Source organism: Taudactylus pleione, unplaced genomic scaffold, assembly GCF_031769625.1.
Source record: "Taudactylus pleione unplaced genomic scaffold, aTauple2 ptg000100l, whole genome shotgun sequence".
Taxonomy (NCBI): domain Eukaryota; kingdom Metazoa; phylum Chordata; class Amphibia; order Anura; family Myobatrachidae; genus Taudactylus; species Taudactylus pleione.
The window spans coordinates 10,900,392-10,924,479 of NW_028284502.1; the positions used below are offsets into that span (position 1 = coordinate 10,900,392).

Consider the following 24,088-nt stretch of genomic DNA (forward strand, 5'->3'; position numbering starts at 1 on the left):
ATTAGGGGGCATGCTATTAAAAGGGGAGGGCATAAAACAAGGTAATTGCCCAAAGTAAATGAATTCTGACCTTAATGCAAATCATCCTTTTTCATATTCTGCATGTTATTTTTGTATATTAAATAACACAGAATATATGGGATCAGTGCAGAAAATATATAATAATTGTGTGGAGAACAAAATAAAATCTGAAAGATGGTGAAATAATAAGAATAATAAAAAAATGAATATACTTTCTCGTGACGGAACAAAGAGCATACAGAGAAGGAAAAATATATACTTTGTGCAAGTAAACCATAGGCAAATAGTGGAATTGTATTGTATAATGCAGACCGTGGGAGCTAGGATGCCTAAAATATTTGGGAACGGAACTAAATATTCAAAAATAATTAGGGACTTCACCAACCTTAACCAGAATTGGATGCAATGAAAGGGGCAGCAACCCCCCCCCCACCACCCCTTTCTTGCTATAGAAGAGGTTAAAAATCATGCAAGGGGTTAAAAGATCAAAGCCTTGGCTATGCATGTAAACCTACCCCTGCTGTTTCCTTGTGATTTCTACAGAGACTTATTAACCCTCTGCGTGCTCCCGCTCCCCATTACACCGGGGACTAAGATGTGTTTCTTACGGAAAAACAAAAAGTTGCAAACATTTTTGCCAGCTGGAATGATAAATAAAAGACCCCTGCAGATTCTTTTCCACTGTTAATTGCTGGTATTTAGTGACCTGTTTTTGGTTCATTTTTCTCATTTATGACCTAAAATCCCTCCCTTGACAAGGCCTGGGAGAAATGAGAGTCCCTATCTTACACTATAATGGTATATCTATACAGTACCCCTCTGTGTGCTCTATGCAGGAGGTGGGGGGGGGGGGGGTTAGATCTGTCTGTAGTACATGACTGCACAGCCTCCATCACAATAGACATCTCCCTGGGAATATTATTATTTTGCATGGCTCCCCCCTCTCCTCTGCACAACGCTCTCTTGGCCTGATGTGACATTGCAATAACCCCCAGACCTTCATCTAAGCTGGAGAAAATACATATACAGCCTGGGGATCCCTGTATTTCCACCTGGAAGAATAGGTCTATACAGGGAGAGGGGGAATGGGAGAGAAGGAAGGAAGGAGGGGAGGAGGGAAAGGGCAGATCATGTCGCTCTCCTATTAATTAGCTTTAAAAAAAAATAATAATGAGGAAGATAGTAAAATGTAAGTACATGCGTCCCCCCCTCCTGTGTGCAGCCATGTGGGGGCAGGGCCCCTGTCTGCCCTTCTGCTTGCTATGACAAGGCACCTCTAACCCACAGGCTTTGTGCTCTGTTTCCATCTGATTTACATCCCCTCCTAATCTGGGTTGATGATTACCTCGCTCCCGGCTGCAGAGGTCCCTGAGCTGCTTTCAGTCCTGTGCTGGGAGCCGGTCCATGAGGGCTGGGGGTCGGGAGGTGCTGTCAGGAGGTGGAGGTCTGAGCAGACAGGGCGAAACCTTCGACCCTGAGGGTCCCCCGGCTGGTTCAGAGTGGGAATGAGAGACTGGAGAGAAGAATGAGAGCAGCCTCGATCTGGGGAGAGACAGAGCAGAGAGTGCAGTGAGAAGGGGCTGCCACTGGGGTCAGGGAGCAGGGAGAGGGGGCTGCCACTGAGGTCAGGGAGCAGGGAGAGGGGGCTGTCACTGGGGTCAGGGAGCAGGGAGAGGGGGCTGTCACTGAGGTCAGGGAGCAGTGAGAAGGGGCTGCCACTGGGGGCAGGGAGAGGGGGCTGTCACTGAGGTCAGGGAGCAGGGGGAATGGGAGTTCAGGGAGCAGGAAGAGGGGCCTGCCACTTGGGTCAGGGAGCAGGGAGAGGGGCCTGCAACTGGGGTCAGGGAGCAGGGAGAGAGGTTGCCGATGGGGTCAGGGAGAGGGGGCTGCCACTGGGGTCAGCGAGCAGGGGGAAGGGGCTGTCGCTGAGAGAGCAAGGAGAGGGGGCTATCACTGAAGTCAGGGAGCACGGAGAGGGGGCTGCCACTGAGGTCAGGGAGAGGGGGCTGTCACTGAGGTCAAGGAGCAGGGAGAGGGGGCTGTCACTGAGGTCAGGGAGAGGGGGCTGTCACTGAGAGCAGGGATAGGGGGCTGTCACTGAGGTCAGGGAGAGGGGGCTGCCACTGGGGTCAGGGAGAGAGCTGTCACTGAGGTCAGAGAGCAGAGAGAGTTGGCTGCCACTGGGGTCAGAGAGTAGTGGGAAGGGGCTGTCACTGGGGTCAAGGAGATGGGTCTGCCACTGGGGTCAGGGAGCAGGGGGTGGGAATGCCCCTGGAGTGACCTTTGTACATAATCCGGTTCATATGTAAAAGCACAGGCAGTAATCCACGCAACAAAAGAACATACCCAGTTTTCTGTAACATCTGCAAATAAAGGGCCTGATTCCAAGATTTACACAATGCCAATATTTATACTGATTGAGCGATTTTTATCCATTGCGCATGCGTGAAAGCCATACTGCGAACATGCAGTGATTGGTTTGCGATTACGCTCACTCAGAGGATTCACTCGCAAAGTAGGTGACAGGTAGTCAGCGTTTGGGCAGGTAACGGGGTGCTTAAGGAAAAGCAGGTGTGTTTGGCCATTTATACAACGTTTCATGGGCGTGCATAAATTAGCCATTACGAAAGTATCACAAAAGGTAACATAAAATTATACATAGGGCCATATTCAATTAGCGGCAATAACATTCGGTCGATCATCGGCCGATTATCAGCCGAGTTTATCTCACCCACGATAATTTATCGCACTTTTATATTGAGAAACAGAAGAAAAATTTGTGCGGTCATTTTTCGCCAAAGTACGCTAAATTGTGTTAATTTATAATTAGGGGGGGAGGGTGTCCAAAGGGTTTTGAAAGAAATCCCCACATTTTTAGGCAAAAATACGGATTTTGCATTTTTTTCTCCAGGTCTGAGATGGAGAAAACTTTTCTCCTGTCTCTCACTATAAAAGTGAGATAAAATCGGTCGATGATCGGCCGATCTTATCACCGGTGATGTTATCCCCACTAATTGAATACGGCCCATTAAATAGTAAAATACTGACATTCAGTGAAAGTGAAAATACAACAGCTGTCCACAGTAATAATACTCAGGATCTGATTCAGAGGAGTGTGCTTGCGTCATGGTTGCACCGCGCACGTGCCAAGGCACCTTTAGCGAATTCCCCTCGCAGTGAGGATCTGTTCTCAAAGTAATTGACAGCCAGGGACCGTTTGGGGGCAGTTCGGTGAGTGGCCGCAAAAAACGCAGACGTGACCATTTTCGAGGCGTGTCTCAATCTACAACTGCGATCCCGTACGCAGAAAAAAGTGCCAGTGTCTGAGGTCCTGTGGCCATTCTGCTCTACCGTAGGGTTACTCAGATTGACGATTATCGTAAGGATCTGCGACCACAGCAGCGCGTTTGTGTGCACCTGCTTGGTTCTGCGAAGCCACTGGAGGACACCTCAGTACAGACGGCTACAGCATTAGCATATTTTTGCGTAGGGGATCGCAGCCGCGATTGCATTAGTGTCTACATTTCAATCAGGCCCTAAGTTCATTGCATCCCTTGCACACAGCAAGTATTCCTGTACATTTTCTGAATATCTGTTAGAGGACACTGCATGGAACCAGTAAGAAACCAACTAGACTGATAACAGAGAACAAAAGCTTGCAGAACAGCTGCATTACAATGCCACATACATGACATTAGGAGCCACTCTGCGGGCGCTTGAACACCCCAATATTTGTGCATCCATTATCAATGTCTATGCATGGCACTTTCCAGTCATAAACATTTTGGCTCCTTTGGTTCAGTGATATAATGGAAAACTTATACATTTGTGAATGTAATACATAGGGCGGAATTCAATTGTTTCCAGCCCCCTTTGTGCCCAACGGAGTTATTCAATTGTTGCTCCTGTCGGGCGCGATCAGCTGCCAGCGCTCTATTTCAGCTCGCAGCCCCAGGGGGGTGCGAGCTGAAATGGGTGAAAAGTGACCTGTTTGGGCGCCCAAACGGCACTTTTTCGCCATCGCGCCCAGCACTTTGGTCGGGGGAAGCCGATATACACTGCTAAACCCGACCATTTTGGGCGCGATCAGAGCGAAAAGTTGTAACAATTGAATAGCGCCCCGCAATCTCCCGTCACTTTAGACGGGAGATCCGGACCGCAAAAACAATTGAATACCGCCCATAGTGTTCTTTAAACAGAAACAAAATGTATGTATAAACACCAGCAGCGGCTCCTACCCTCTTAGATGGTGGGTGCTGCCAGCGCCGAAGGGGGGAGACACTAAAGTGCTGGCTGGCCGGGTCTTAGTACCTGCACAATGTATCTGACAGACGCTAGGGACGGCGCATGCACGCAAGTGCATAACACCGGCTACTATGGACTGCAACCCCTTGAGGCCAGGTAGGGCTGCCTGAAAGAATGACAGAGGAGTGGCTTCCCACTGGAAGGGTGCTCTCTGCTAACTGCTGCCCGGACTGGCATTCCCAGTGGGGGAAAACACCCCCGCTGGGGCTGCCTGTCCTGTGTGTGACTGGCAGGTACCACTTCCAATGGGAAGTCACCCGCGCACGCAGGGGGGGTTTCCGAGTACCTAGAAACCCCCCCTGGCCGCCGCTCTATTAACGCGCAGCTGAACAACATTTTTTCCAAAGAGAAGGAGCAGCCAGCTTTTTACACTGGCTGAGGCTGGGCTGGGCTCATTACCTTATTATATAGAACTTTCGGGGAAAGTTGTCCTCTCGCAGGCTCGCTGCGATCGCCACGCTTCGGGTTCGGTGGCTTGTTACGCTCGCCACATGGTTATATTCCCTCTCTAGGGAATGATGCTGGACATTTAATAAAGTAATGAGTCCGTAAAGTACACAAGTACCATATATATATATATATATATCACAATCAGTTTGTAAGCCCCCCTTTCAAAATCCTGCGTTTGCCACTGGAAATCACTGACAGTCACAGACATTGTAGGCAGTGCAGTCACGGACTGCAACTGGCTCACTAAGGTGTCGGATCATACTGGATGGACTACCACGGTAGCAGGGGTGTTATAGACCTGCACCTCCCCTGTCAATGCTCAGTGTGTATACTTCCGAGATACAGTACACAGTGCATGCTTCCCAAAGATTACAGGGGTGGGGTACAAGAGATAGACAGTAATTAGATAGACACCAGATGTTAGATAGACAATAGGTCGACAGGGACAAAAGGTCGACACACTAAAGGTCGACATGTAAGATGGTTGACAGATACAAATGGTCGACAGGGGCAAAGGGTCGACAAACAAATGGTCGACACATGATTTATTTATTTTTTTAGCCCTAATCTTCGCCCTAACCCTCCCCTTGGTGCCTAACCCTAACCATCGGGGTAGGTGCCTGTCCCTAACCTTCCCTTCTAGTGCCTAACCCTAGCCCTCCGGTTAGTGCCTAACCTTCACCCTCCCTCCTGGTGCCTAACCCTAACCATCTGGGTAAGTGCCTAACCCTAACCATGGGGGTAAGTGCCCAACCCTAAACCTAACCCTAAAAAAATAAAAATCATGTGTCTATTATTTTTGTGTCGACCATTTTCATTTTGACCTTTTGACCATGTCAGCAATTTGTACATGTTGACATTTTTACATGTCGACCTTTAGTGTGTCGACCTTTTGTCCCCGTCAATCTATTGACTGTGTAACATCTGGGGGTAAATTTACTAAAGTGAGAGTTTTTAGAAGTGGAGATGTTGCCCGTAGCAACCAATCAGATTCTACTTAATATTTAACTAGCACCTTCTAGAAGATAATAGCTAGAATCTGATTGGTTGCTAAGGGCAACATCTCCACTTCTAAAACTCTCACTTTAGTAAATTTACCCCCTGGTGTCTATCTAGACATTGTCTATCTAATTACTGTCTATCTACAGTCCAGAACCCTGATCACAGCTGGGGGGCACAGATTGAAAACACTGATGGGCGTTTCTGGGTGATAACCGGGCGGAGTGTCTAACTGCTGCGCTGCGGCATGTTGGCGTCAGCGACTGCGTCTAAAGAGGCAGTTCCACTGACACCGGTGGCCATGGTCCCTCAGGCAGCTGCAATGACCCATGGTGTAGCCGATGGTACACTGATATTGCGTCTTTGTAACGCTGCTAGTGAGCATTTGTGCCGCTGCTAGTGGCCATCTCAACTGGGCGCCTGTCAGACGCGCCATTAACATAAAGACACAGCAGCAGCTGCGACAAAAGCAGCACTACAAGTGTACCACCACCTTTGCTACTGCAACTGTGTCCACCTCTGTATCACCCACTGTGTGTTTTTGTTTGTTTGCTACCCTGGACCTGTGGCAGGCGCAGAATGAAGGGACCATGGCCGCCAGTCTCAGTCGCTGACACCAACATGACAGAGATACCCCCCGGCCTTCCCAAGTTACCACGCATTAACGGTTACCTATGGATATTGCATGGATCTCCATGCAATTTCCGATCTGCGTCCCCTGGCGGTGACCGTCAAGACACATGCAGAGAGCATCATGGACTTATGCGCAGAGCGAGAACATCGATACTTGTGCCCAATGCTTTCCCTGCATCCAAATCACCACACTGTGTCTATTCCCTCTCCCTTATTGATTGATTACAATCAGAGACCAGGGGCTAATAAGTGTTATAGTAAGTCAACCTCAAAAAACATATACATTTGTATCACAGGGCCTGATTCAGAGCCACTCGTAAGCGGCAGCTCGTTCGCTCCGAGCGATGTTTGCCCAACTGCGCATGCGTATGGATCGTTATACGCATGCGCGAACCAGTCAGTGCGGCCGAAATTCATGTGCTCGCAAAATAGCGAATGCCTGCTAATTTGAGTGACAGGATGAGGCGTATGTGGGTGGTAACAGGGGAAGGTGCTTGAAAACGGGGAGTGGAGATCCGATCGCAGGCGTGCTTAAAGGTCAAAACGGGCGTTTTATGGGTGTGCATATTTAAAACAGCAGCGTCATTGACCACGTCACTGGGTTATTTTCTAGCCAGAACTGCTCGCAAAATTGTGGTAGTAAAAACCAACCACAAGAATAGCAAGCAGCTCATACCCTGTTCGATGTACTCGATTAATCTAATAAATAGCGGAGATGACGTAGGATGCGAGCGTACAGGGGGCGTAGTTTCCCAAAAAACGACCGCAAGTTTTGTTCGCTCGTTCAGACCTAGAGGCGTGAATAGACCGCAAACAGCGAACGGTTCATTTGAATAGCCACCCCTATTTTCTGGACGAGCGAGCGCAAATAGCGTCCGGCTCTGAATCAGGCCCACAGTCACTTATTTCCAATTGGCTCCAGATAGTATCGTGAATAGGTACGGAACTTCCTTTCTGTCAATCATATAGTGTTCCAATCTTCAAAGTGGTGAAGTGAGTCACAGATATTCCTCAGGAGAGGGAAAAAGAGGAGAAGGGAAAACCAATGGTGTAGTACTTCTTAAATATGCATGAGAATTTGACTGTCCCGCTAACAGAGAATGTCACTCCAAATGTACATAGGTTCTCTAACACATCAGAGAACCTATGTACATTTGGAGTGACATTCTCTGTTAGCGGGACAGTCCGGATCTGTTCACGTTCCAGGTGATTGTTATCTTGTTCCATCTACTCCTGTGTATATAGTATTTTATTGGATTTTAGCATAATAAACCTATTTTGAAACCTACTCTGCTCCTAATACCCATATTTCATATGCTTCATGTTAATGAGGTGAATAGGAAAGTATGTGGATGGAGAAAATTTAAAGGGACAACGTAAAAGAAACCTTCATACGACTATCACAACAAACATCACTGTGAGTTGGGGTACGCCCACCTTTCTACCTACTACTGTTTATACACTTTTATTGCTTGGTATAGAAGATAAAGAAACCTTTTTTGGGTGGTTTATACTCCGTTTCTAACATGAGTACGGTATGTGGCTGATATATTGAATATCCGAAATAGAGAACAGTCAAATTCTCATGCATATTTAAGAAGTACTACACCATTGGATTTCCCTTATCCTCTCTTTCCCTCTCCTGAGGAATATCTGTGACTCACTTCGCCACCTTGAAGATTGGATCACTATATGATTGGCAGAACGGAAGTTCCGTACCTATTCACGATACTATCTGGAGCCAATTGGAAATAAGTGACTGTGATACAAATGTATATGTTTTTTGAGGTTGACTCGCTATAACACTTATTATTTTAGAATTTATATTGTTAAATAGTTGTGCGCAGGTATATAGGGGGTGCTTGATTCTTGCTTTATTGTTTCCCTCGGGAGATGGATTACCTCTTTTTAGCACTCCTTCATTGCTGCCGTTAGTGTGCGCAGTCTATTTCTCCTCTACTTTTTTGTTTTTGCATTTATATATACATGGTTCTAGCATTTCTGCAATTGGCCTACAGTATTTTTCAATGGCCATAATGCTGTGCTGTGCTGTGCTGTGCTGTGCTGTGCTGTGCTGCCTCATAAACATCACAGGCTGTTCCAAAGTGTTTAATTTTCACCAAGGCAGATAGAGGAGTAATGTGGGGGATCAGGGGCATTGTGACAAATTATACAAGATGGTATAGGCTGTTCAAGGCCTTGGGTTGGATATGCCATTGAGGACAGAGGTCAGAAAAAGGGGCTATCATAGTGAAACTTAGCAGCACGAGGGGCTACAACTGGGCCTAGAGAGTTAAGGTCACATGTTCTGTCACAGTGTCCAGAGAGCAGATAATGAGGCTGTTGCTGTAAACAGAGAGCAGACCGAGAGGTAATACTACAGGAGAGAGCAGGGGTGTCCCTGGGGTCAGGGGGCATAAGATAGGGCAGCCACCATGTGTCAGAGGGCATAAGGCAGAACTGCCACCAGATGTCAGAGGGCATAAGATAAGACTGCCACCATGTGTAAGAGGGCATAAGACAGAACTGTCAGATGGCATAAGACAGGGCTTCCACCATGTGTTAGAGGGAATAAGACAGGACTGCCACCAAGTGTCAGCAGGCATAAGGCAGGACTGCCAACATGTGTCAGGGTGGATTAGTCAGGACGGCCACCAGATGTCGGGGGTGTTAGGCAGGTCTGCCACCAGGTATCAGGAGGAATAAGACAGGACTGCCACCAAGTGTCAGCGGGCATAAGACAGGACTGTTACCAGGTGTCAGCGGCCATAAGACAGGACTGTCACCAGGCGTCAAGGAACATAAAACAGGACTACCTCCAGGTGTCAGGGGGCATAATACTGTACAGGACTACCACCAGATGTTAGAGAGTAGAAGATAGGAATGGCACCATGTGTGAGAGGGCAAAAGATAGGACTGCCACCAGGTGTCAGAGGGCATAACATAGGAATGGTACCAGGTGTCAGAGGGCATAAAACAGGACTACCTCCAGGTGTCAGGGGGCATACTACTGTACAGGGCTACCACCAGGTGTCAGGGGGCATAAAATAGGAATGGTACCAGGTGTCAGAGGGCATAAAACAGGACTGCCGCCAGGTGTTAGAGGGCAGAAGATAGATTACCACCATGTGTCAGAGGGCATAAGACAGGACTGCCACCAGGTGTCGACATAATATAGGAATATTCACCAGGTGTCAGAGCGCATGATGGAGCCAGAATGCTGTGATAGTGGTTGGGCCAAAAAGCAGAGAGGATGAGAGCTAATATAAAGGGTGTGTCAGGGCTCAGCCGGGGATCGGCACTTTCTTACCATTCCGTCGGCTTCCTCTGACATCCTGGGCGGCTGGCGGGGCGGCGAGGGAGGAGCTGAGCATTCTCCCCGCATACAGGAGACTGCGGGTGGTCCGGTGCCGGGGATCAGAGTTCCTGACATGGGCGCCACCATGACAATCTGCCCATGTGACAGTACTTCCGGTCCGGGATAGCTGAGTAGTCAGCTGATGCTGTGCACCTATCAAAGTGTTCCTATGGGTACTTATTTGGCTCACAGTCTGCAGGAAGTTGCCTGAGCAACGGTTGTCTCCTAGTGCCCATTAGTTGAGTTCCCGGTCCAGGTTCCATCGCCCAATTCCCGCTTGGAGGGGTCACTGGCGAACACCACCCTGTGAGTTAGACTCCGCACCATTGCCCGGGTCTCGCCAACACCCAAGATCTGTGGATGAGGAGAACACATATCCAGGCCCCTCGTCTCCGCTTTCTCCCGCAACTAAGACCGACAGTTTCCCATACTTCTGCTACAGACGTGGCAGAGTGCTACTGCTATCAGAAAAGAGAAATAGGGATTGTCACTGAATTCACAATTTTTTTTCCTAGACTTAAGCTGGGTACACACTTAATGACATGTGTACCCAGTAGGGGTGAGCGGGTTCGGATTTCTGAAATCCGAACCCCCCCCGAGCCCCCCCGATCCGAGGCCGATCCGAGTCAGGCTCGACTTTTCCCGCCTGACTCGGATCTGAAATCGATGCAAAACGTCATCATCCCGCCTTCCGGGTCTCGCGGGTTTTGGATCCTATATAAGGTACGCGCGTCGGCACCATTTTCTCACTCGGCTGTGGACAGTGAAGAGGGAGGGTGGGAGTTAGGGCTGGCTGGGCTGTGTAGTGTAGTGCAGTGTAGTGTTGTGCTGTGCTGCTGTTGTCCATAGGGGCTGTGTCCACTCCTCCAAAGTCCATAGGGGCTGGCTGGACTGTGTTGTGCAGTCAGTTGTCCATAGGGGCTGTGTCCACTCCAAAGTCCTGTGCAGTGTCCCAGTCCTAAAGGGGTGCTGTAGTGTTGTCCAGGGGGTGCTCTGTCCATCAGGGGTGCTCCCCCCAAGTGCAAAAAAAAATAATATTTTTTCTGTGTTTGTGAATTGTGTGCACAGTAGCCGCATGTGCATCAACAAAGTAGTGCCAAGCGTGCGCCTGTGTCATAAGTAAAGGGCCGGCTGGCTTGACCATTAAAGGGTGCTGTAACCCCCAAAGTGCACTCCAAACAAAATAAAAAATATTTTCTGTGTTTGTGAATTGTGTGCACTGTGGCTGCACGTGCATCAACAAAGGAGCAGCGCCAAGCATGCGCCTGTGTCCCATTAGTAAAGGGCCGGCTGGCTTGTCCGTTAAAGGGTGCTGTAACCCCCAAAGTACACTCCAAACAAAATAAAAAAATATTTTCTGTGTTTGTGAATTGTGTGTACTGTGGCTGCACGTGCATCAACAAAAGAGCAGTGCCAAGCGTGCGCCTGTGTCCCATAAGTAAAGGGCCGGCTGGTTTGTCCGTTAAAGGGTGCTGTAACCCCCAAAGTACACTCCAAACTAAATAAAAAAATATTTTCTGTGTTTGTGAATTGTGTGCACTATGGCTGCACGTGCATCAACAAAGGAGCAGCGCCAAGCGTGCGCCTGTGTCCCATTAGTAAAGGGCCGGCTGGCTTGTCTGTTAAAGGGTGCTGTAACCCCCAAAGTACACTCCAAACAAACAAAAATATTTTCTGTGTTTGTGAAATGTGTGCACTGTAGCCGCACGTGCATCAACAAAGTAGTGCCAAGCGTGCGCCTGTGTCATAAGTAAAGGGCCGGCTGGCTTGACCGTTAAAGGGTGCTGTAACCCCCAAAGTGCACTCCAAACAAAATAAAAAATATTTTCTGTTTGTTAATTGTGTGCACTGTGGCTGCACGGGCATCAACAAAGGAGCAGCGCCAAGCGTGCGCCTGTGTCCCATTAGTAAAGGGCCGGCTGGCTTGTCCGTTAAAGGGTGCTGTAACCCCCAAGGTACACTCCAAACAAAAAAAATATATTTTCTGTGTTTGTGAATTGTGTGCACTGTAGCCGCACGTGCATCAACAAAGTAGTGCCAAGCGTGCGCCTGTGTCATAAGTAAAGGGCCGGCTGGCTTGACCGTTAAATGGTGCTGTAACCCCCAAAGTACACTCCAAACAAAATAAAAAAATATTTTCTGTGTTTGTGAATTGTGTGCACTGTGGCTGCACGTGCATCAACAAAGGAGCAGCGCCAAGCGTGCGCCTGTGTCCCATTAGTAAAGGGCCGGCTAGCTTGTCCGTTAAAGGGTGCTGTAACCCCCAAAGGGCACTACAAACAAAATAAAAAAATATTTTCTGTGTTTGTGAATTGTGTGCACTGTGGCTGCACGTGCATCAACAAAGGAGCAACGCCAAGCGTGCGCCTGTGTCCCATTAGTAAAGTTTTGGTTGGCTTGTCCGTTAAAGGGTGCTGTAACCCCCAAAGTACACTCCAAACAAAAAACATATATATTTTCTGTGTTTGTGAATTGTGTGTACTGTAGCCGCACCTGCATCAACAAAGTAGTGCCAAGCGTGCGCCTGTGTCATAAGTAATGGGCCGGCTGGCTTGTCCGTTAAAGGGTGCTGTAACCCCCAAAGTACACTCTAAACAAAATAAAAAAATATTTTCTGTGTTTGTGAATTGTGTGCACTGTGGCTGCACGTGCATCAACAAAGGAGCAGCGCCAAGCGTGCGCCTGTGTCCCATAAGTAAAGAGCCAGCTGGCTAATTTCTTAAAGGGTGGTGTAACCCACAAAGTGCACTAGTCTCCAGCAAAAATAAAAAAATACTTTCTGTGTTTGTGTGCGCCTTAGCCGCACGTATATATCAAATCAATATAACATAAATGGGGGACCAAACTTTCTCCGATAAAAATAAAATAGGGAAAGATCAAGAACCACTTCCTCCTAGTGCTGAAGCTGCTGCCACTAGTCATGACATAGACGATAACATGCCATCAACGTCGTCTGCCAAGGCCGATGCCCAATGTCATAGTAGAGGGCACATACAATCCCAAATGACAAAGTTCAGGAAAATGACCTTAAAAAAAACATTTAAATCATCTGAAGAGAAACGTAAACTTGCCAATATGCCATTTATGACACGGAGTGGCAAGGAACGGCTAAGGTCTTTCCCTATGTTCATGACTAGTGGTTCAGCTTCACATGACGATGGAAGCCCTCCTCCCGCTAAAAAAATCTAACGAGTTAAGCTGGCAAAAGCACAGCGAAGAACTGTGCGTTCTAAGAAGATATCACAAATCCCCAAGGAGAGTCCAAGTGTGGTGGCGGTTGCGATGCCTGACCTTCTCAGCACTGGACGGGAAGAGGTGGCTCTTTCCACCATTTGCACGCCCCCTGCAAGTGCTGAAAGGAGCACCCACAGTCCACTTGCTGATATGCAAATTGAAGATGTCACTGTTGAAGTACAACAGGATGAGGATACTGGTGTAGCTGGCGCTGAGGAGGAAGTTGGCGAGGAGGATTCTGATGGTGATGTGGTTTGTTTAAATCAGGCTCCAGGGGAGACAGTTGTTGTCCGTGGGATGAAAAAGCCCATCACGGTCATGCCTGGGCAGAAGACCAGACATTCCACCTCTTTGGTCTGGCAATATTTCTATCCAAATCCGGACAACAACTGTCTTGCCATATGTACCATATGTAAAGGTGAAATAAGTAGGGGTTGGGACGTTAACCACCTAGGAACATCCTCCCTTATACGGCACCTGCAGCGCATTCATAAAAAGTTACTGTCAAGTTCAGAAACTTTGGCTAAGACCGTAAGCAGTCCAGGGACACCTAAATCCCGTTGTCCTGTTGTATCCAAGCGCCTGCAAACCACACCGTCAACTCCCTCCTCGTCAATTTCCTCCTTAGTCAGGATCGGAAGTAGTCCTGCAGGCCATGTCTCTGGCATGACTGACTCTCCTATCCGGGATTCCTCCGGAGGATCCTGCATTGCTACGCCTACTGCTGCTGCTGTTGCTGCTGCTGGGAGTCGTTCATCATCCCAGAGAGGAAGTAGGAACACCACTACTTTTACTAAACAATTGACCCTCCAACAGTCCTTAGCGAGGAGGATGAAGTACAACAGCAGTCATCCAGAAGCAAAACGTATAACTGAGGCCTTGACTGCTATGTTGGTGTTAGATGTGCGTCCGGTATCCGCCATTAGTGCAGTGGGATTTAGACAATTGATGGAAGTAGTGTGTCCCCGGTTCCAAATCCCGTCTAGATTCCACTTCACTAGGCAGGCGATACCGAGACTGTACAGAAACGTCAGAAAAAGTGTCCTCAGTGTCCTGAAAATGCGGTTGTACCCAATGTCCACTTAACCACGGACATGTGGACAAGTGGAACAGGGCAGACTAAGGACTATATGACTGTGACAGCCCACTGGGTAGATGTATCACCTTACGCAGCAACAACAGCAGGGTCACCAGTAGCAGCATCTCAGAAACGCCAGCTCGTTCCAAGGCAGGCTACACTGTGTATCACCGGTTTCAGTAAGAGGCAAACCGCCGACAACCTCTTATAGAAACTGAGGGAAATCATCGCCCAGTGGCTTACCCCACTTAGACTCTCCTGGGGATTTGTGATATCTGACAACGCCACCAATATTGTGCGGGCATTAGATCTGGGCAAATTCCAACATGTCCCATGTTTTGCTCACACAATAAACTTGGTGGTGCAGAATTTTTTGAAAAGCGACAGGGGCATGCAGGAGACGCTTTGGGTGGCCCGAAAAATTTCTGGCCACTTTCGCCATTCAGCGACTGTGTGCCAAAGACTGGAGCGCCAGCAAACACTCTTGACCCTGCCCCGCCATCACCTGAAGCAAGAGGTTGTGACGCGGTGGAACTCAACCCTCTATATGCTTCAGAGGATGGAGGAGCAGCAAAAGGCCATTCAAGCCTATACATCCACCTATGACATAGGCAAAGGAGGGGGTATGCACCTGACTCAAGCGCAGTGGAGAATGATTTCCGTGTTGTGCAAGGTTCTCCAGCCCTTCGAACTTGCCACACGTGAATTCAGTTCAGACACTGCCAGCTTGAGTCAGGTCATTCCCCTCATCAGGCTTTTGCAGAAGCAGCTGGAGAAAGTGAAGGAGGAGCTAAGACGGAGCGATTCCGCTCGGCATGTGGGACTTGTGGATGAAGCCCTTCATTCGCTTTGCCAGGATTCCAGGGTGGTCAATCTGTTGAAATCAGACCACTACATTTTGGCCACCGTGCTTGATCCTAGGTTTAAAGCCTATGTGGTGTCTCCCTTTCTGGCCGACACAAGCCTGCAGAGGTGCAAAGACCTGCTGGTGAAAACACTGTCAGCTGAAGCGGAACGTGACACGTCAACAGCTCCTTCTTCATTTTCTCCTGCAACTGGGGCTGCCAGGAAAAAACTTAGGTATCCTAAGCAACCCGGTGGCAGTGATGCAGGGCAGGCAGGACCAAGTTTGGACATCTGGTCCGGTAGACAGTAGACAGGTAATCCTCCACCATTCTGTCAATGGTGACAGCATCCAAGTAGGCATGTCAGACAGTCCGTACCTGTACTGGCAGGAAAAAGAGGCAATTTGGAGGCCCCTGTACAAACTGGCTCTATTTTACCTGAGTTGCCCCCCTCCAGTGTGTACTCCGAAAGAGTGTTTAGTGCAGCCAGGAACCTTGTCAGCGAAAGGCGTAGGAGGTTGCTTCCACAAAATGTGGAGAAGATGATGTTCATAAAAATGAATTACCAACTCTTCCAGGGAAACCAGCCTCCAGAACGTACAGAGGGACCTGTGGTGGTGGATTCCAGCGAGGACGAGTTAATAGTCTGTGAGGATGAGGATGTACACAACACTGAAGAGGGTGAGGAATCGGTGGATGAGGAGGATGAGGACGACATCTTGCCTCCATAGAGCCAGTTTGTGCAGGGACAGATTAATTGCCAGCTTGTTTTGTGGGGGCCCAAACGAACCAATCATTTCAGCCACAGTCGTCTGGCAGACCCTGGCGCTGAGATGATTGATTTGTTAAAGTGTGCATGTCCTGTTAATACAACATCCCAAGGACAATTCCATCTTGCACCTCTTTTTTGTCTTTTCATTATGTACTGTTTGGGGCCTAGTTTTTCAAACTGCCATCCTGTCTGCCACTGCAGTGCCACTCCTAGATGGGCCACGTGTTTGTGCCGCCCACTCGTGTCGCTTAGCATAGCCTTTTGGACATAAAAACACTACTGTGAGGTGTGAGGTGTTCAGAATAGGCTGGAAATGAGTGGAAATTAAGGTTATTGAGGTTAATAATAGCATAGGAGCAGAAAAACCAACACATTCTGTGATTTTAGCTGTTTTCATTCTTTTTTTTTTAAAAATACAGATCCAAAACACAAAACCCAGAACCCAAAATATGGAAGGGTGGTTTTGGCAAAACCAATCCAGATCCAAAACACGAAGAAAGATCCAGATCCAAAACCAAAACACAAAACACGATAAGTGGCCGGTGCACACCCCTAGTACCCAGTGATCCGACCGGGGACCTCCCCTACTGACGGGACTATATATTGGACGATCCGATGCCCGATCACCCAATATGCCGGCCCTACCCCCGCATAGCGCTGCCTGGGATCGTCAGCCGCAACACCTGATTTTACTGCATGTGCAAAAGATCAGGTGATGCGACTGAAGACCCCACGGGAGCGCACACTACACGATGTAGTGCATGCACACTGCACGATATTAACGATTTGTCATTCCGCTGTGCTGGAATCGGCCAAATCGTTAACAGTATCGTGTAGTGTGTATCCAGCTTACCAGTCTCTGCACCTACAAGATAAGACTGAATTGATAACTTTGTTACTGCACTCGCTATCCAAAAGGAAGAAATGTGTTGTAATTACAACACAAGAAACAGTAGAAGCCCCACATATGTCACTATTCATTCTACCATTTTGCCAAAGGATTTTTAAGTAAAACCATCCACAATGATATACAGTGTGGTATCAGGCAGGGATAACCAGTTTAAGATTAGCACTAGCAGGATAAATTAAATTAAAACTTTATATGGAATTGGGAAAATCTTTTTTCACCGAGAGTAGACACTTCAATATGAAAATAGAAATATGATCTGCTTTTGGGTCACCAAACATTGAGCCGCAGCGATTAAAATAAAGAGAGTAAACTTTGAAGATCTATTTATCAAAGTCATTCTGTCCTTAAAACATTCAAAAACAGCTGTTTCCCTTGTTTAAAGTAGAATTACGTTTCATAGCTATTTAACAAGGCTGTAAAGCCGATATCTAATGCTTGGCAAATAACAGGGCTTGCAAGAGCCGTCCATTTAGAAAACATAAGGGGCTATTTAACAAGCTCTGAAAGTTTTGGCGGAATATGGTGTTAGCCCCTTTCCTCTATGGGCTATTTCTGCATGCTAAAGGCATAATTAACCATCACCTCTCTTTAAGGAAATGTCTCCTGCTTTGAAACCAACACACGGCATAGTACCTCCCTGGTGGACGTGACCTATTAATGACTTTTTCACTTAGCACATGCCTAGTTGTAACGCCAGGCTTGAATCTGGAAGTAAAATAATAGCATTAGCTATCACATCAGTACTTACTCATTGTCGGTACAAGCTCTTAGTGGAGCCCATGTAACTGTGAACAGCCCTTGATAAATTGTCCCGAGAACATATCATCAAAGCGCAGCAATATGCTGTGATAATAAAGGTTACTTACAGTGGCATAACTAGGGTATTTGGAGCCAAGGGCAAGTTAAAAAATGAAGCCCCACCCCCTCAAATATGTGCAAACACCGAGAAAGTGAGCGTGGCCACATGCCACAAGGGATGTGGCCACTAAAAAATGGGAACCACGTTTCTTGTCACTCTGGGAACATTCCTTTTGATTCCATATGCACCTTAATGCCCCCAGTAGTAGTGCCCCTCTTCCAATGTACACTGTAGTAGTGCCCGTTATGCAATGTCCCCAGTAGTGCCCCTAATTCAGTGCCCCCAGTAGTGCTCCTTATACAGTGCCCCCAGAAGTGCATCCTTATACAGTGCCCCCAGTAGTGCCAGTTATACAGTGCCCCCAGTAGTGCCCCTTATACAGTGCCCCCAGTAGTGGTCACCCCTATGCTGTGCCCCTTATACAGTGCCCCCAGGGTCCCCCCTATGCAGTGCCCCTTACATATTTAGAACAGACACTGGAAAAAAAAAACACAACACTTACCTGAATCCCCGCTCCGGCTCCCGCCGCTGTCTGCTCCTCTGTCCTCCCGCTCGACACTATGGGAGAGATGTCATGACGTCTCTCCTATCACCCACTGCGGGAGCCGTAAGGCAGAGCTCATGAGTGAGCTCTTGCCCGGCTTCGGCCGTGGGTACAGCAGAGTGTGTCTGACTCTCATTGGCTGCTAAAACAAACACACCACCGCTGGATAGTATGAGTGTACTACCCGGCACCAGCGGCAATGTGTTTGTTACTGTGTAGTCCCCTGCGGTCTGCACTACACTGACTTGAAACCACTGTCCTGGACCGCGGGCGATATGTCATAGGGTCCGAGTTTTTTGTGCAAGACAAACTCAGACTTTCTCGCACATTTAAATGTCCGAGTTTGTCCCACAACTCACCAACTGTAATAGCCTGTGAACTTGTGAATTCAAGACTATTACATTGTGCGAGTGTGTGTGAGTTTACTCGTATGAAAACTCGTATCTTGTAACGCGTATTTCATTACATGGTCTGAGTTATACAGAAGCTTTAACAGATCAGTGAGATCCGTGAAGGCTTCTACGTGTAAAAAAATAGTAAAATGTGGAAAAAAAAATGATGTAGGGTTCCCCCTTAAATTCACAACTAGCACTGGGCTTTTCTAAGCTGGTCCTGGTTGTGAAAATGGAAAAAAAGTAAAACGTAGGCTTCCCCTGTATTTTCAATAAACAGCACTGGGCTCAGTGAACCAGTCCTGGTTCTGGAAATACAGGGGACAAAATGAGTAGGAGTGCCCTGTATTTTCAATAACTGGACTCTTTTTAGCGTGGTTGTAATGCCACAGTTGGGTCCCCTGGCCAAAGCACTCAAAACTGACTGCTATTCAGCCCAGGCCAGGGATGCCTGGGGAGGTGGGGATGCCCCCAATAAACTGGTTCCCCCTCTCCAGGACACTCCAGGCTAGGGCTTATAGCCCGGGGCTATCCCCGACACCTCTGGGCGGGGGGTGCCGGATTGATTGTGTATAAAAAATAGATGAATAATATTGTCTTTTACAATAGAACTAGAGGTCCCAGCAAGCATCCCACGCATGCTGGTTCTCGGAGAGCCACAAGTACCAGCATGCGGGGTATTAAGAGCCCGCTGGTACCTCTAGTTCAAACCTCACACACCATGAAAGTATAATTTTATTAAAACATACATTCACACTAAGACTCACATACTCACCTATAATTCCTGTAGTCATTCACATTTACTTGTCGACCCGAGTGGTATCCTCACAATGGTAAACCATCTGGATGCATGTTTTGCCATTGCGAGTTGCCTGGGTGTGAGAAACATACGAGTTTGCATGTTCTCGCACCCTATTACACGGGGTGTGTTCTACAAATGTGCAGGTATAGCTCTATACTCGCACATTTTCAAAACCCGGACTCTATTACATCCCGCTCATAGAGTGGAGTATTTGCCCAATGCAGCCAATCAGCTCCAGTCATTTCATAGACTGTGCTAGATAAACGACAGTTAGAAGCTGATTGTTTAATTTGGGCTACTTCTTTACTTTGTCTCTCTCCAAGGCTTGATATATCTCCTTCTATAGGGTCTATTTGCTAAGCAGTGTTAGGAGACAGACTGAAAAGTACTAAGGTGCCAGCCAATCAGCTCCCAACTGTCATTTTTCAAACACAGCCTGTAACATGACAGTTAGGAGCTGAGTGGTTGGTCATTTATCACTCTCCACTTTATCACTTTCCACAGCTTAGTACATCTCCTCACTACCTAGTGTTGCAACCTTACACATGGATCACTAAAATATAATGAACTTGGCCACCTAGTTCAGCACTGGACTTGGAGACTTTACATTACATTATTGCCTTAGTACGCACTAAAGTTACATTACAATGTGTACTATGCTCATAAATCTGATCCAAGTTCTTCCTGACTCCTCTGCGTTCCATCTATCCCCTCCAAGTTTTCTCCATCACGTCCATGTCCTTTCCATCAATTATACTTGTTCCACCCGACCTTTTGAGTTCCATTGAAACATTATTTTTAAACATAAGGAAATTACTGTGATCCATTAAAATATTTTAGTTTTACCAAAATGTTTCCCCCATAAATCACTTTGTAAACATTCATTTCCTTTTGTTTGAACAAAAAAATAGTAATGTAATAACATTTAGCTCATATCCACCTGCATCTATTTATCGTGAATGTTAATCATCATTTTTCTTCTTTCAACTCAGATTAAACAATGGACCAGTTACTTTTTCTAGAATTAAATATTTCTATGGAAGTGGTTCAGATTTTATGGGAGGTAATACAATTCTGGAGTTGTTTGATTTTGGTTAAAGTGCATATTTATTTTATTATGTTTATATTTTATATAACTATTGTTGTTACTGTGTACAGTAGATGTATGCAATTACCACATGCATTTATAACATAGAATCATACAGTAATTACTATTTATTCTGGTTTATTTCTGTGGCTTTATGGAACAGTAAATTGATTTGAGGTTCATGTATTGTGCAATGCGTTTAGTGGCTGTATTATATCAATATCTGTTTTCATTGACTATTAAAATAGAGAATTATCATAAGTGAGATTTTCAGAGAAATGTACATAAAACAACAGAGACTAGGCACCGCATGTGAGAGTTTATTGTGCACAGACTATTAATATTGTGCAAGTTCACGCAATAAAGCTGACATTATTATAATGCTCTATCAGTTACATGTCATGTCATGATAATGTGCTAACAACATGTACTGTAAAACAGACATGTCACAATGCCATAAAACAAAAATATAAATCTACAAAGAAATATGGTTTTATATTATTTTTCAAACTGTTAAATAAAAAACTATGGTTTCTTTCAAACTTTTCTCTACTATATCTATACTAATATAATAAGAATGTTGTGTCTGTCTGTCTTTTCCAAGTTGACAAAAAAAAACTACTGAACCGATTTCAACGGCATCATTTTTAGTGGAAACTCCTAGAAATAACCTGCACTTTGTTTTATCTCCATCCGTCAAGTTAAAGCTGAGCAACAGCAGAAACAAAACTTGCACACGGCTGGTAAGGGGTGGGGGAGAGGTGTTTTGGGTCCACGGTCACTTGGCATAGGATCACTGGTGTCACTAGGGGAGTGTGGGCCGCACTGGGTGACACCATCTGAGGGGATGACACCAAAATAGCAGAGCGGCTCTGCTATTTTGGTGTCACTCCGTCAGATGGTGTCACCGAGCAAAGAGAGGCAGGGGAGAGGCTGTGGGCTGTCTCTAGCAGTTGCCGAAGCTATGGGTAAGGCAAGCCCACAAGAACAGGGGGCATGACATGTGGCCACGCCCCCTAGATTTGCTCACATAAGGGGACGTGGGCTTTACTGATCAAGGCCACGCACCCTTGTGCGCGCCCTCAGCGCGCGCAAGGAGTCCTGCAGTGCAAGCCACACTGGGTGTTGTGCCATAGTAAGTGACACCACTGTGCACAGGGCACACAGTGACATTGGTGTGAGTGGTGGGTGAAGGTTCTGCTGCCACCACTCTGTATAGTGCTGCTGGTCACGTGGGGCCACTCCCACGACAGGGCCCCTATGCAAAGCAATACAACTAGAGCACCTCAAATAAAAAATTTTTTGGCAGAAGCGATTTCATTGTGGGAGGACAGCAGGTAGTGTTATATAAATGTGGAACTTGGAAGTGCAGTGCATTTTTGCATTTAACACACATCATTCACATTTTGGTGCTGATTCTGAAAACGCATGCAAGTTCCAATGCGCAGGGATCTTGCGGATTTTCAACATACTGCACATGCGGCAAAGAAGGAAATCAGCTTCTGCGTAGATGCCGGATCAGGTATCCGCACACGGGCAGAGATCGCTAGTGCGTAAGGGTTGATCCATCCATCGAATGACCACACTTCCCGTGAAATGGGTCTTAGGGCCTGATTCAGACCCACTCGCAAGCGGCTGTCCGCTCGCAAGTGGGTCGATGTTGTGCACTGCGCATGCGCACGACAGCGGGAGCTCCGTCGTGCGCATGCGCCAGACGCGACGAGCGAAGGACTTTCCTTCGCTCGTTGTGTCTGATCAAAGGGGGCGTGCTGTCGATGTTGATTGACAGCACGCCCCCTTTGGTGGGCGTGCCTCCCTGACGGGGGCATTCCCAAGGGAACGCCTACCGTCAGAAGCCGGCCCACTGACATCACTAGTGATATCAGTGGGAGTGATTTTGGCTCTGATAGAGCCAAAATCACTCCGGGCCTTGCGATTGAAAAACTCAACCGCAGGCTCCAGCTCGCAGTGGCGATGGTCGCGATGGTCAAGACCATCGCGGCCATCAAACTGCACGCTCGTATAGGCTGTGGGTGGTGACCCACAGCTATACGAGTGTCCAGGAGGACGCTCCATAATTATGGAGGGCGGCCCTCATTCAGAGCGTGTGCTCTGCTCAGAGCATATGGCTCTGAATGAGGGCCTTAGTGCATTGGGTCTCATTCAGACCCGCTCGCAAGCGCTATGCGCTCACAAGCGGGTCGATGGTTGTGCATTGAGCATGCGTGGCGTGCGCAATGTGCGTGCACAAGCCCCGTAGCGAGTGAAAAATTCACATGCTCTGGGGCTCACTACAAACGGGGCGGCTGTCGATGTTGATCGACAGCTTGCCCCGTTTTGTAGGCAGGGTGGGGTGGTGGCTGGACAAACGGAGGTGTTCCTGAAGGAACGCCTGCCGATTGTGGGCGTCTCTACTGACATCACCAGTGATATCAGTAGTGAGCTTCCGGCTCTATTAGAGGGTCTCGTCGCAAGCACCATGGTCACACACAGCTTAGCGAGCAGCCATGAGGCCTGCTTTTAAAAATAAAAAAGCGCCCGCCCTCACTCAGAGCGAGCGCTCGCTGTTTGCGAGCGGCTCTGAATGAGGTCCATTGTCTAGTGGCGACTCTGGCGAGGCAGAAACCAATCTCTGTGATTGCTGGTCCTTCACATTTGTCATCGATAGTTAAATTCAAAGGGGCTTTTGTATAGTTGCATGCAAGTCAGTTATAATTGCTACTGCATTGCATGCATGAAACTAAGGGCCTGATTCATTACGGATTGCTATTGCAATTACGCACGCAGACGGCCGATTGTTGCGTACTGTGCATGAGCATGCATCACAGTGCGCGTGCACGAAGACATCACTGTGATTGACAGGCTGTGAGCGTTTGGGCGTGCCTGTCCGTTTGAACGCCGTTACAGGGGCGTGCATAAATTAGCCACTGTGACGGCATACGCCGCATGTGTACTCACTGCGTGCGATGAGGTTAGCAATTTCTGAGTAATGTCAGACCTGTTGTAATTGTGCGTGAGGGGCCGATGTTACTGATGTGAACGCAGGATTGCAAGGTATTACGGATGGGCGAAAGATGTAGTGGCCGTCTCTATGCTGGCTTTCGGCGTCTCTATAATAGCTTTGATATTGCAGTCATTACCATATTTTCGTAAAAGACTTGCGTGCGTAATCACAGAAGCGATCGCAATAGCGATCGGTAGTGAATAGGGCCCTAAATGCGAATATTTGCCCTCATGCAGAGTCTATGTAATCGCACCACCACTAACTACCCTTATGCCTGATTTCATAACTGATAATTATTGCTCTACTGCCCCGGCAGACATTAACAGCATTTGTCCAGCTGCTAGCTAAGTTTATTTCCTGCAGCTACTCCTCGACTGACCCTGTTGCCGGAGGACTGTGCCCCAATGACCCTTTGCTGTGGGACTGATTAAGGTGCCCTCCTGCTTGCTGATCTTTCATCTTTGACTGCCCACACGTTCCTGTGCCTAGCGACACAGCCTCTATTACTACTCTCCCTCCAGACTGTTTACAGCCTCTCCATGTCAGCCATAACTTCTACCTGTCACCCACAACCTCACCCATACTTGCCTACTTTTGAAAAAGCATTTCAGGGAGATTGTGAGAGCAGCACCTATGAGGGCGTGTTACAGTGGGCGTGTACTGATAAATTTGAGAGGCGTGTCCTAAACCTGACTTACATCCAAATGTAAACCAGCCCAAAAGCAGTTAGTAAGTTCTGTTTGTTGATGAAAACGCACAAATACTTTTCAGAAATTCATAGGGATCATTGTGCCT

General features: G+C 47.5%; 1 protein-coding gene across 1 annotated transcript in view; it reads right to left on the minus strand.

Moving 5' to 3' along the window:
- The window catches only part of MPPED2 (metallophosphoesterase domain containing 2), a 170,636-nt gene extending 169,075 nt beyond the window's left edge, over positions 1-1,561 (minus strand). The window contains exon 1 of the mRNA XM_088470481.1: positions 1,367-1,561. The gene's annotated coding sequence lies outside the window, so the exon portion shown is untranslated. The remainder of the gene's footprint in view (positions 1-1,366) is intronic.
- Positions 1,562-24,088: the final 22,527 nt, after the last annotated feature.